The 14199-nt window shown below is 36.7% G+C and overlaps 1 protein-coding gene and 1 non-coding gene across 4 annotated transcripts in view; one reads left to right on the forward strand and one right to left on the reverse strand.

The window, feature by feature from the left end:
• Positions 1-14199, forward strand: part of Mtus2 (microtubule associated scaffold protein 2) — a 380442-nt gene that overhangs the window by 295552 nt on the left and 70691 nt on the right. The window lies entirely within an intron of this gene.
• On the reverse strand, positions 11241-11313 carry Trnav-cac (transfer RNA valine (anticodon CAC)). The gene has a single exon. It is a non-coding gene; the product is annotated as a tRNA-Val (tRNA).

Raw genomic sequence — 14199 nt, forward strand, 5'->3', positions numbered from 1 at the left:
TTACACCATTTCTGACCATGTCTTCTCATACTTTATTTTAAAACTAGGTTCTTATTTTCAGCCCATCTCTGTGTAAACCTATCCAGGATACTACGTACCTACTAAGAGCTCCCCAGACTCCAGCCCGAGCATCCCCACTCCTGCACCCACTACCCACTGGTTGTCTCCACCCCATTTCCAGGTGCATGATTTTGACAGATCCTGAACCATGCTGATTGGTTTCCTGCCATGCATGCCCCTAACCTTGTTTATTCTGTTGCATTTGGACACTACAGTCACCTAAACTAGGAAACCTGGAGCCTGTAAGTACTATGTGATGATTCATTTTATAAATCAACCTGATTAGGCCATGGTGCCTGGACATTTGATCAAACATTATTCTGGATGTGTCCATGAAGGTATTTTGGATGAGATTAACATTTGAATTGGTAGACTTAGTAAAACAGAGTACCCTACTTGATGGTCCTCATGCAAGCAAAGACCTGCATAGAATAAAAAGCCTGAGTAAGAGAGAATTCCTTCTGCCTGCCTGCCTGTGAGCTAGAACATCTTTTTTTTTTTCCTGCCTTTGGACTCACACTGAAATATCAGTTTTTCCCGAGTCTTGAGTATGTCATCTTTCAGACTGTACTATACCATGGGTTCTCCTCATCTTGAGCTTGCCAACTACAGATCTTGAGACTTATGAGCCTCCATAATTACATGAGCTGATTCAGTATATATACATATATGTATTTTATATATATTATACATATATGTTTTTATAGTATGTATATACGTATTTTATACATAATACTTATGTGTTATATATACATGTATAAAATACATATACACATATATAGTTATATGTGTATCTATATATGTATTATATATATACATATACATATAAAGATATAGAGACAGAGTCAATAAAATTTTATAAAATAAAATAAAACCCAGTTGTTTCTGTTTCTCTGGAGAACACTAACACACCCTCCTTGCTTTATTCCTTGGTAATTTTTCTTACGTCTGTATACTCACTTACATATTTATTCTTCCAAGCCACTCCATCCATGCTTCATCTATTGCAACCACTGGGTGCTTCACAGGGATGCTGCCTACATCTGAACATGCCCAATCTGAACATGTCCCTTCCCTATTAATAATCACCCAGCAGCTGTCCAGGGTCACAGTATCAACAAAATAAAGGACAATCTCCTTTACTTGAGATCCAAAACCATTGTTTGTCCCTTGCCTGCCCCCCTAACCCAGGCTGTCTCCACAGAGATCCCATTTGAACTTTGATCTTAGAGCCTGGGATGGCTTTTGTACCTCCTTCTACCCAAACTGAGGCCACCTAGCTGGCAGACTCCACTCTGTACTAAGTCCTTGGGGAAGCATCAGCTTTCTAGAAAAGCCTCTGGAGTTTCTCTCTAGGTTATAAACAGAACAAGGAACGGGAGAAGGGGGACAGAAGACAGGCCTTATCCTTCCTACCTTAGGGCTTGGCCTCATGACAAAACAAAATAAATGGCACAGAAGTGCTGGTCAGTCACCAAAAGGAAGACAGACTCAGAATGCTACTTTAACCTAAGCCTTAATAAACAGGAAAGCCTGGTTTCCCTCTCCCTTCCGGTATCCTCATATCACTCTGAGTGAGCGGTCACTGGAGATGTGCAGTGACAGCCTGTTCTTTTTGTAGTCACAGTTATTAAACCTGAAGAAGCCTTTTCTTTATTCACCATTCCTATATTGATTGTAGAACTAAACTGATATTCCTACAGACATTGTCTCACAAATCTTCAGTTGTTTTCCTAAGTCCAGAATAAGAAAATACATTCAATATAAGAGCAAAATCACAGAGCAGAGTGGAGCAATCCCAGCTACTTGGGAGGCTGAGGCAGGAGGATCCCAAGTTCAAGGCCAGTCTGGGTAACTTATTAAGACTCTGTCTCAAAATAAAATAAAAAGGACTGGGGATATTTCTCACTGCTAGTGTGCTTGCCTGGCCCTAGGTTCTATCCTGAGTACTGCAAATAAATAAAAAGAGTAAAATTACCCATTCTGCCACCAGGGAGCAACTGAATGTTCTTCACAAATTTGTGACTAATTAGTGTCATTTGAATAATCAGCACTTATAAATCATGTTAAATAGCTATGGCTTAAGCATTTTTGATTTGCTTCTTAATTAAGCCATTTTACCAGAACCTATACAAAAATTTTCAGATATAAATCCTATTGCCTACCTGTTTCTGGCTTCTTCATTATCTAAAGTTGAGGGTTTTTATAAGTTTATAAGCATCACCATATTTTAAATAAAAATATCAAGTTCAATTCTGTTTCTCATTTATTGTAATGGAAATCCAAATTACATTGCCAAGTCCACTCAAAAATACAAACAAAAAAAACAAGCTTCTGAAGTCCTATATTTTAATCATGCTACACATGAATGACCTATGAATCCTTTCAGAAAAACCTTGGCCTATTTAGTTATGAGAGTATAAATCACCACAGCAGGTCTGCCATGGCAGTGGAGAGTCCTGCTACCAGAGAGGTACAACCCTTATGAAACTCTTCAGAATGTGAAATATCCCAAACATTTGGAGAAGTGTGAAGAATAATGTAATGATGACCATTTGCTGTATAAGTTTAATAAACCTTAGCATTTATCTTGCCATACTTTCTTGCCATAAATATTTTATGATATAAATGAAATATTTCAGTTAGAGGCAAGATGCCTCTGTGTACCTCTCCATGATCTTATGAGCATCCCTCCCACGAAGAAACCTACTGTGTCAATCAGTTTTCCATCACTATAACAAATACCTGCTGGGCATAGTAGTGCAAGCCTGTAATTCCAGAGTAAGCCAGAGGATTGCAAGTTCAAGGCCAACCTGGACAACTTACCCAAATAAAACATAAAAAGGGCTGGGGATGTAGCTCAGTGGTAGAACACCCTGAGATAAACAACCTATAAAGAGGAAAGGTTTATTTTGGCTCACAGTTTTAGAGGTTTTAATCCATGATGGATTCAGCCCATTGCTTTGAGCTGTGGTGAAGCAGCACATCGTGGTGGAAGCGTATGGTGGGACCAAACCACTCACCTTAGGGCCAGAAAGCAAAAGAGAGAGAGAGAGGGAGGAATCCAACCATCTCCTACAAGGGCACGCCCCCAATAACCTGAAGATCTCACACCAGGTCCCACCTGCAAAGGTTCCACCACCTCCCAACAGAGCGCTGCCCTTCCTTATTGTCTTTCTTCCATGGGAGACAGCATACAGTAGTGCAGATATTCTTTTGTATCTTGATTTTGTCATTTAGCAATATATCCTGGAAATTGTGTCAAATAAGTTCATGAAAAGTTTCTTCAACCCTACTTTTCTTTTTTTCAACCATCATGCTTTATTGGGTGAAGGCACTGTAATTTGTGGTATATATATATCTCCACCAGCAATGCTGTTCCCCCAAAGCCTTGCTACAATCAAATAAGTCCCATACTCTTTTATTTTAGCCAACCTAATTGGTAAGAAATAGTATCTCAGTGCTATTTAGTTTGCATTTCCCTAATTAGGAGAAACTTTGAGCAATTTTCCTATATGTAAAGGCCATCTCTGTATTTCTTGTTAATTGATTATCTCCCCACGTCTCTGCTGGGGTTTTTATTCTTGGCTATTCAGTATTTTAATGTGTTTATTAGTGCATTACAGTTATATGTAATAACATGGTTCATTTTGACATAATCACATATGCATGGAGTATAATTTGCTTCCTCTTTCCCTCCCTTCCTCCCTTTCCCTGCTCTCCTTCCAATTACTCTACCAATCTTCCTGTTATTTATTTATTGTTTTTAATTGGTACTTTACAGATATGCAGAAAGGTGAAATTCACTGTGATTTATTCATATATTACATGGCATAATTTGGTCAGTTTCATTCTGCAGTTCCTATTTTTCCTCCTTTTTCCCATCCCTCTTCCCACTCCCACCCCCATTCCCTTCCTTTATTCCACTAATCTCCCTTCTGTTTCAGGGGATTCCCCCACTTGCATTTCCTAATTTTTCTCTAGCTTCCACATATGAAAGCATTCAGTCCTTGACTTTCTGAGTCTGGCTTGTTTCACTTAGCATGATGTTCTCTATTTTGAAGAGTCTTTGCATGTTAGAAGTACCAGGCCTTAATCTGTCACAGTGCTGCCTGGACATCCTCCTCATTTGTCTGTCTCATATGACTATAAAAGCTTTCATCCTCTGAACTTATAAAACTTTCATGTAGTCACATTGTTAGTTTTTTGTTGCATATGAGTACTTTTAGTCATAGCTAAAATTTTTCCCCATATTATATTAAAGAGAGATTCTCTAATTTTTTTTAGTACTCATATGGGTTTGTTTTCAAATTTAGATCCCTTACCCATCTAGATTTTATTCTTTTTTTATTCTTTGATATGATGTAAGTTATAGATGTAATTTTATCTTTATCCAAATGGTTCCCTGGTATTACTTCTTAGTGAAAATTGAACCCAGAGGTATTCTACCAATGAGCTACATCCCCAGCCCTTTTTATTTTTTATTCTGAGACAGAGTTTCACTAGATTGCCCAGACTGACCTTGAATTTATGATCATTTTGCCTCAGCATCTTGAGTAGCTGGGATTATGGGTGAATCTCACTGTGCCTGGTCCAGCTACTGCTTTTTAGAAAATTTATCTTTGTTCATTTGATTTGAGATGCCAGCTTTATCATTTATGAGGTCCTTAAGTCTACTGCTGGACTTCCTGTTCTATTCCATGGGGCTATGGCCTACACATATGCCATATGTGTGTGGTCTATGCATCCACCATATGTAAAACTGCCACAGCATTTTTATTACAGAAGTGTTGTGGTATGTTTTAATGTCTGATAGATCTAACTCCCCTTCAGATATTCTTTTTTTTTTTCCTTTTTTTCCTTTGTAATTTCCTGAATATTTCAGCATGTTTGTTTTGCCAAATGGACTTTAGTGTCCATGTGTCTAACTCCATAAACATAGGCTTATTGGTGTTTTCATGGAGATTCCATTAAACTTACAAACCAACTTAATGAGAACTTACATCTTTATGAGGCTCTTATCTTTCCAAGAATAGGAAATGCTTTTCATTTGTTTTAGTCTACTTTTGTATCTTTCCAGACTCATTTAAAGTTTTTCTCATAGAAGTTTTACATGTTTTTGTTAAGTTTATTCTTATATATCTAATCTCTGTTGCTAGTGTAAATTGGAGTTTCTCTTTCTACTGTGTTCTCTAAATAGTCAATGTTTGTGTATTGATTACTGCTACATTTTTATTTTGCCCCCTTAATGAATTCTTATTGTTTGAGTCAGTTTTATCATTAACTATTGATTTTCTAGGATTTTCCATATATATTATCATATTATGTAAAAATAGAGATTATTTTACTTTACCAAATCTTATGACCCTAATTAGTTTCTTTTCTAATTGCACTGGTCAGTGCTACTAGTTTAATATTGACAATTAGTGATGATAGTAAGAATTTTTGCCTCATTCCTGATTTGAGTGAAAATTCTTTTAGTGTTTCCATGTTAGTCAAATAGTGGCTTTAGGATTAAGAATTCTTATCATGGTAAGGTGTTTTATCATGTTAAGAAAGCATTCTTCAATTCCTACTTTCTTGAATGCTCTTAGTAGGAGTAGGTTTTGAATTTTTGTGGAAAGCATTTTCAACATCTATGATAATAATCATATTTCTCTTAGGTTTATCAGTATTGATTTCCTAATATTGAACTAACCTTAAATTATGGAAACAAGTTCCACTTTATTGTGGTGTATTATTTTCTTTATGCGGTATTTGATTTTGTTTGCTAATATATTATTTAGACCTCTTGCTTTACTGTTCATGAGAAACATTGGTTGGCAAGTTTCATTTTCTTTTCTATGTTTTTGTGGGGCTTTTCAGGTTTAAGTATTGCACTTAGATTGTACTTAATTTATTAAAATAAAAGGGTTTTCTTATTTTCATATTAGTATTTTGAACTTGTTTTTTATTTGCTGCTATAACAAGTCACCACAAACTTAGTGGCATAAACAACACAAATTTATCTATTTATTTATTTTATTGAGATATAATATTTGTACATCTTTCTGGGCCACATTATAGTGATTCAATACATGTATAAAATATGTAATAATCACATCCAGGTAACAAGCATTTCCATCTCCTCAGATATTAATCACTTTTACACAATCAGAATTTGTGCTTTTCTTTTCTAGTCATTTTGAAATATATCATGGCATGTTTTAATCTGTAGTTACCCTACTGTGCAATAGAACACCTGGAACTAATTACTCCTTTCTCACTGTGTTTTGGTGCCTATTATTGAACATCTTTCGTTTGCCCCTTCCCTTCTCACTCTCTTAGTGACAACTATTCCATCCCATGGCTTCTCCAAAATTGCTTCTTGGTTTCCACAAATTAGTGAGGACTTGTGGTATTTGTCTTTCTATGTCTGGCTTATTTCCCTTACATCATTACTTCCATTTCCATTCACATTCCTGTAAATGACATGATTTCATTGGTTATGAGGTTGAATAATAAACCATTGAACAACACAAGTTTATTATCTGTTCTGGAGGTCAGAAGTCCAAAGTTGGTCTCACTGAGCTAAAATCAAGGGACAGACAGGCTGCTTTATTTCTGAAGACTGTAGGGGAAAAATCCACTTTCTTGCTTTTACCAGTTTCTTCTAGGTTCATGGTTCTCTTCCATCTTCAAAACTAGTAAGCATAGAGTTTTTCTTGTATTACATTCTTCTGACACTGACTCTGCCTCCCTCTTCCACATTTAAGGACTCATGATTCCATTAGGACTTCTGGATAATCCAAAATAATCTTCCTTTTTCAAGGTCATCTAAAATGAGCCTTAATTCTATCTGCAATTTTAGTTACCCTTTGCCATACAACATAACAGACGCTTGGGTTCTGGGGATTGGGGCATAAATATTGTTCAGGAGAAGGGAAACATTATTTTGCCTACCACATTTTTAGCACTCCAGAACAATTTCTAGAACACTGAAACTATCTTATTTTTGAAAGCATGGTGGAAGACTGATAAAAATGCCTGGACTTTTGTGTGTGTTAGTTCTTTAATAATTGTCTCTGTGTATTCCATTGAAATTTGCTGTTTATTTCTCCCCAATGAACTCAATTTTGACAATTTTATTTCCTGAGAAAACTATCCATTTAATATTGAATTTCTTCATATAGAGATCTGCAACATAGCCTCTTTCCTCTTGACATTTCTTATTTTGCTTATTTGTGCTTTCTCCCCTTCTTCTAGTTTAGGTTAGTTAGTAGTTGGCTATTTTGTCAATGTTTTCCAATTATGTTTACTGGATTTCAATTCTCTATTAATTTTTGCTTTTATCGTTATTATTTCCTTCCAACTTCTTGCTTTTAGTTTACTTTGTTGTTTTCTAGTTTTTGAAGTTAGATACTAAATCATTTATTTACATTCTTTCATTTTTTAATCTATGAAAGTGTGTCATGTTCTGAATCTTCCCCTGGTAACAGCTTACAGATATCCCATTTGTTAGTAATTTGGGTATTGTGGTTGTCAGTACACCTTTTAGTTTTTTTAATTGTTTAATTTCAGTTTGTTTTTCCCTTTCACCTAAGAGTTGTTTAATAGGAGGCTTTTTACATTTTTCAGGGGAAGACCTTTTTATTTTCAGTTTGGGTTAATGAATTCTATTTCTCTTTGTCTATTTTGTGTTGCTATAAAAAAATACCAGAAGTTGGATATTTCATAAAGTAAAGAGGTTTATTTTGCTTACAATTCTGATAGTATAAGATTTCAAAGTGTGGTGTCAGCATTCAGCATCCTGATGAGGGTCCCGGTGCTATGTCACAAGATGACAAAGAAACAGAAAGGAAATCAGCCTCATGAAGAAAAGGCGCAATTCACAGGGTGGATTTGCTTTATTATAACCCACGATTGAGAAAGCTAACTCACTCCATGATACCAGCATCAATTCCTTCTGAGGGTGGTTCCCCCGTGACTTAATATCTTCCAGGACACTCCACCATTTCCAGTTTCCATCACCCCAGCACCACCACACTGGGGACCAATCTTTGAGTACATAAGCCATTGCAGGACACACTCAAACCATATCCAAATTATAGCATTGTTTTATTGAATTAGTTAATTAGTTTTATTGCAGTTTGATCAGGGTGTTTTTGATAATGTTTCAAATTTGTGGAACTTACTGATGTTTTCTGTGTGGTCAATTTTTATGAATGAATCAAAGGTGATTCATAAAAAGATATATTCACTAGTATTAAACATAAAGTTTCATATATATATATATATAATATGACATTTACCTGATTATATATAAGATACATCTTATATTGGGATTTTTTTATCCACTTTTGTCCACTAGCTTGAACCAAGAGTGGCAAAAAATCTTTCTAACTCTTCTTTTAATCTCTGAATTCTAACAGGTTGATAAATCTGTTAGATAACTTTTCTAAGTATCTAGTAGACCCTTTCAATATGAAGATTCAATTCTCTGGAAAATTTTCTTGTATTATAGGTCTCAAGTATTTATTCTGTTTTGTTTTTCCTTTTCAGAGAATCTAATAATATGAGCACTAATTCTTCTCTTTTTTCCATTTCCACTATTTTCTCTATGACCCTTTTTACTTCTATCCTTTTCTCATTTTTATTTTATTGGTTGTTACCCTAACTTTTAAAATGTCACTTAGTAAGATTTCATCTTAGTTTATCTTTTGGACACTTTATAATTTAATATTTATTTTGGAAATAACTTCACTTTTTTTCTTCCTTTTTTTAAACTTCAATCAACTTTTTAAATTATTACTATTTTCTCTCCCTTGTTCATTTCTGTTCTTCGTTTTTATATTTCTTATTCAGTATCTTTTTTAGTATCCCAAATGCTAGTTTTAGCATATTTAATTCAGTTTTCAGTGTTCTTGCTTCATGATTGGAGGGGAGTGATTTTTATCCCCTGAGGTGTGTTGAATTTCATTTTTATGATTTTTCATAGTAATTCTGCATCTGCTTATTCCATTTTTTCTATTTGTTTAGTTTGGTTGGTGTTCAAGATTCCTAGGATGTTGCTTTCTTTATTCAAAGTCCATGATTTACTATGTGTTACAGAGTCCAGATTCTGTAGTGGAACTGGGGGAGAGGGTAAATGGAGCTAGGATTTATGTCCTCTGAGTTTTCAGTATTCTTGCCTTTCAGAACCCTGCATTTTCTCTCTGAGCTAAAGTTCCATGGATCATGTGACCTCCCTAAGCCCCTCTTCTGACAGGTGGGCCACAGTGTATTTTGGATTTCCTGGAATCAGCGTCAGTTCACAGCCAGTGTACAGTTGTTCCCCAAAGCTCTGATTATTTCTTTTTCCCCACTGAACAAATATAGGTTCCTTTGGAGAAGACTAGAAGAAAGGTTAAAAATTTTAGGGTACATTTTCAGTAGAATTCTGAGGTTCTTCCACAAGGAGGTTCAGCATCCCCTTCACTCAAAGTGTTCTGGATCTGTAAACTGGCCTAAGACTGTCAACCTAAATACAAAAACAATCAGACAAAGAGAGAGAGTCTCCAAAAATAATGATATTTATTTGTAAATTGCAGAACTTTGCAACGAGAATGTGCATACCATAGTAAACCATGGGCATATTCAAAAGAGTTGAGGTAAGAGGAAGTTTTTTAGGACAAAAACAAGGAGGATTAATAGATATTTTGAAACAATAATCTTTGGCCACAATGATTAGTGAGTGACAGCAGTTTGAGTCTGAACAGAGAGATGCTGGCCATGTCCTTGTAGAGTACTGTGTAAGGGTGCAGTGACATCTATGCTTGTGGTTCTGACAGGTCTTTGGTGACAGTTCTTGAAAGTTCCATGAGCTTTCAAGGCCTCATGTGTAAGAGCCCTTCCTTCCTCCATAACCACTTGGCTTACCAAGTTACTTTTTTTCAAAAAGGTTGACACTGACAACTCCATTTTGAGTCTGACATCTTTCACATTTTTTTTTACAAGTCTAGAAATGGATTGAGGAGCTTTGACTCTGTTTTTATAATGAAGGTTTGACTTTGTTTACTTGACCTAGAATTGTTCTGTGTCTCTGGTCGAGTAAGAATTTTGTAGACTTCCTATCTGTTTCACTTCTAGGAACGTCATGATCAATTGACCATTGCCATCTGTTATGGTTTAGATATTAGATGTCCCCCAAACCCTCATGTGTGAGACAAGGCAAGAAAGTTTAGAGGTAAAACGATTGGGTTATGAAAGTCTTAACCTAATCAGTGTGTTAATCCCCTGAAAGGGATTAACCCAGTGATGACTATAGGCAGGGTGAGGCTGGAGGAAGTGGTTCACTGCGGACGTGCCTTTGAGTTATATACTTTGTGAGTTGAGGTTAGTCTCTCTCTGATTTTTGGTGGCCATGTCCCCAGCCACTTTCCTCTGCCACACTGTTCCACCATGATGTCCTACCTCACCTCACTTGTTCTAGACCCTCCCAGTGCAGGTCCTATATCCACTGTAATATTCCAGCCTCTCTAAGCCTTTAGACCCCTCCTTTACATTAAATGGAGGCATATCCAGCACTTCTAGTTTTGTCATTGTGAGCAACCTTCTGTTCCATGTCTCAGCCAACCAACCAACCAAACTGTTAGAGCCCTTTCTAACTGCCTAAGCTGCAACATTGAATGCAAAATTTCTCCTTAGTAGCCCATGTTAACAAATTTGTGTTACTTCCATCATTAACCCACGCCCTTAGTATCCATTCCCACATTTGTTCCTTGGATTTTTGTCTGTATAAATTAGAGAAATCAAGTACTTCTTTCAGAATGAAATGAATCACCTTTTGTACCTCCCCTTAGGTGACTTCTGGAACTTCAGTCTAATTATAGGTCTGGAAGTAAAGAGGGCAGGTGGAGGTTAGGCCTGAGAGTCAGCATTATCCTGCATGACAGCCACCTCAAGGGAGGCCACAAAGGTTTCCCCAGGCAATGAAGATTAATCCCCCAAGAGCCGAGGTTGCAAGGCTGGTGGTGCCAGTTGAGTTAGGAGGGCCACTTCCTCTGAGGTTAGGGAAACCACATCTGTTGGAAGTAGAGAAACCTCTTCCTTTGGCAATGAAGATGCAATGGAATTTAGGGGCTGAAGTTAGGGAACTGGCCCCAAAACTTGTCAACAGATGAATAGATCAGTCCTATTTTTTTTTTTTTTTTTTTTTTTTTTGGTGGTGCTGGGGATTGAACCCAGGGCCTTGTGCTTGTGAGGCAAGCACTCTACCAACTGAGCTATATCCCCGGCCCCAAGAAGAATGAAATTATAAATTTGCTGATAAATGGATGGAAATGGAAAACTTCATGTTAAGGGAAATAAGTGAGATTCAGTAAGTCAAGGATCAAATGTTTTCTTTCATTTGTGGAAGCTAACATAAAATATGGAAGAAAAGGGAGGGGGATTCCATGACAATAGAAGGGAGATCAATGGAGTAGAGGAAGGGGATAGAAGGGGAGGGATGAGGGATGGGAAAGAGAAGGAAATGTGGAATAAAACTGACCAAATTATGCTATGTACATAGGTGAATATATCACAGTGAATTTCAACTTTCTGTCTATAAAGCACCAATTGAAAACAATAAATAGATAGAAGTTAGATCAGTAGAGTAATTGGAAGGGGAACAAGGAGAGGAGGGAAATAGGAAGCACTCGGAACTGAAATGAAGCAAATTACATTCCATGCATGTGTGATTATGTTAGAATGAACCTTGATGTTATGTATAATACACTTACAAAATGTTTTAAAATAATTTAGGGTCCCAATATCCCTAGCTTCATCAAGGTTATCTTGCATATTCCCATCCCAACTTATAAGATCCATTCTTTCCCACCAGTGCTCTCGCTTTACGTGTAGACACCCAAGCCAGGGGTAGTTGCACAAGCCTGTAATCCCAGCTATTCAGGAACCCAAGGCAAGAGGATCACAAATCTGAAGCCAGCCTGGGCAACTTAGCAAAACCCTGTCTCAAAAAAAAGCTGTGGATGGAGCTCAGTGATAAAGCACTTGCTTAGTATGCTTGAGGTCCTGGGTCTAATCCCCAGTACTGTAGGAAAGAAAAAAAATAAAAGAAGTAGCTATCCTACATGACTGGGAGTGTAATTTGTGTTGTCAATCAACCCATAACAGGATGAGATTTTGTATTTGATTTTCAGCAAATTTCAGCCCTGAAACTATAGAGGATTAGGATCTCTTTCAGGGTACATGTAGAAGCTCTTAGGTTATTTATCTGACACCTGAGCTAGGAATTTGAATTCCTGAGCTCATCCTTTCTGATGCTACTTTGTATTCTGACCTTAGGAGTAACCAGCCAACATCATTATACTCATTAGTTACCCAGCTCCTTGTTTCTGGTTGAGTAGGAATATCCAATGCCAAGTCATTTGTGTTATCACTATTAACAATTTGGCTGTGAACTATCAGTGCTGTCTTTATTACTATAGATAGAATCATTAGCAGCTTTAAATCTAATTAAATGAGAAATTCAAGTCCAGAAACTTTACATGGTAGAGAATTTTATCTTTATACTATGGAAGAGAAATCTGAGGTCCTGAGACAGAGTAAGTGAACTACCCAAAGTCACCCAGCTAAGAGTCAAACTGAAATCCATATGTCTTCTATATAGTAATTGTTCTTTTTCTTTCTCTCACTCTTTGTATTAGTCAGCTTATGGTACACTAGGATCACTTTTCTCATCTAATAAGTGTCAAATAGAAAAATGCACTTTCTGGTTTTGCCAACTTCTTCCCATCCCCATATCTGAGTCTACCTATCAATTGTCCAGCCTATTGACCCAGTTAGGAAAGTACTGAATTTCATTTCTCTTATGAGAGTAGTCAACTCTGCTGCATTTAATACAGAAACTCGAGGATACCTTCCTGAGATCTTGTTATTCATTGTCTTAAAATACAATGCAATACAATAAAATAAAAGTATTGTCAAAGACTAAAATACTAGGAAAAAAACTCATGGATAACAATTTTACTACTTGACTACAGAAATTTTTTTTTTTTTTAGTTTTCTTTTGAAAAGTATCTAAGAACATATCTAAGGAGACAGAAGCACTTAAGTCATATATGTCTTATTTTTTCTCTTTTAGTTTTCTAAATTCAAGTTATTGCATCAAAAGTGTTTCAAAACCTCTCTATACGTCTGTATGTAGTTGATCATAACCACAGATTGCCTCCAGGGTTAAGATTCCTGTTTTGTATTTCCCCTGCCTGGCCCACTCTCACCTCATTAAAATCTCTAGATGGGTTGAATTTGGTAAAAGATACGCATATTTTCCTGGCAATCCTCTGCGAAAATCCAGTACCAGAACCCCAGTTCATATGTTAGATGCATGGAAAAAGGCGGGGCATTGATGATGGGACCAAAATAAACAGATGGTTGCCTTGACAACCTGTAAGAGACTCTTTCACAATTTTTCAAGGTTTTCTTTTCAAATAAATAATGACAGAGGATACTTAAAAAAAAAAAAAAAAAAGTCTCATCTATCATCTACAAATGGTACCAAGATTCACAAAGTGCACAAAACACCAAATGCCTCTTCCCATAAGCCACCTTTACTCTCTGGGGTTCCATCCTGCATCACTCAGAAGTCTTCCTGGAGACCCATCTCAAGGCAGATTGCTAGCCTCGAGGGATGAACTGAATAAGGCACAGCAAGGGGGCTGCGATATTTGGCAGAAGACAAATGTGAACCATTATGATTACATGAGACAGGAGGCTGTGGTGCCAGGCATAGAGAATAACATGAAATCAAGGGAAAGAGAAAAGTCACTCCAAATGGGGTCAGGGAGAGGTCCTGGAGGAGGTGAACTGGAGCTGGCTGGGGAGCCAGGTTGGAGCTACATTTGAGCTGAAGAGACTTGAATCTCACTGGGAGATGGGCAAGGAATTCCAAGTTTAAGACAAAAATAATAATAAAATTGAACCTTTTAACATTGACATGCACCTGGTTTCTATCATTATGGTTTCTATTATTATGTTCGTTTTTAAATTGTTAGTCATTTTTTCTGTAAACACACTTAAAAATAATTAAAATAGAAGCTCTGGTTCCAAGCTGTGAAAACGTGGAGCAATTCTATAAGCATGTTTGGATACGTTCACGTACTCAGATCCCTTTTCCAG

The sequence above is a fragment of the Sciurus carolinensis genome, chromosome 5 (assembly GCF_902686445.1).
Source record: "Sciurus carolinensis chromosome 5, mSciCar1.2, whole genome shotgun sequence".
NCBI classification, from domain to species: Eukaryota; Metazoa; Chordata; class Mammalia; order Rodentia; family Sciuridae; genus Sciurus; species Sciurus carolinensis.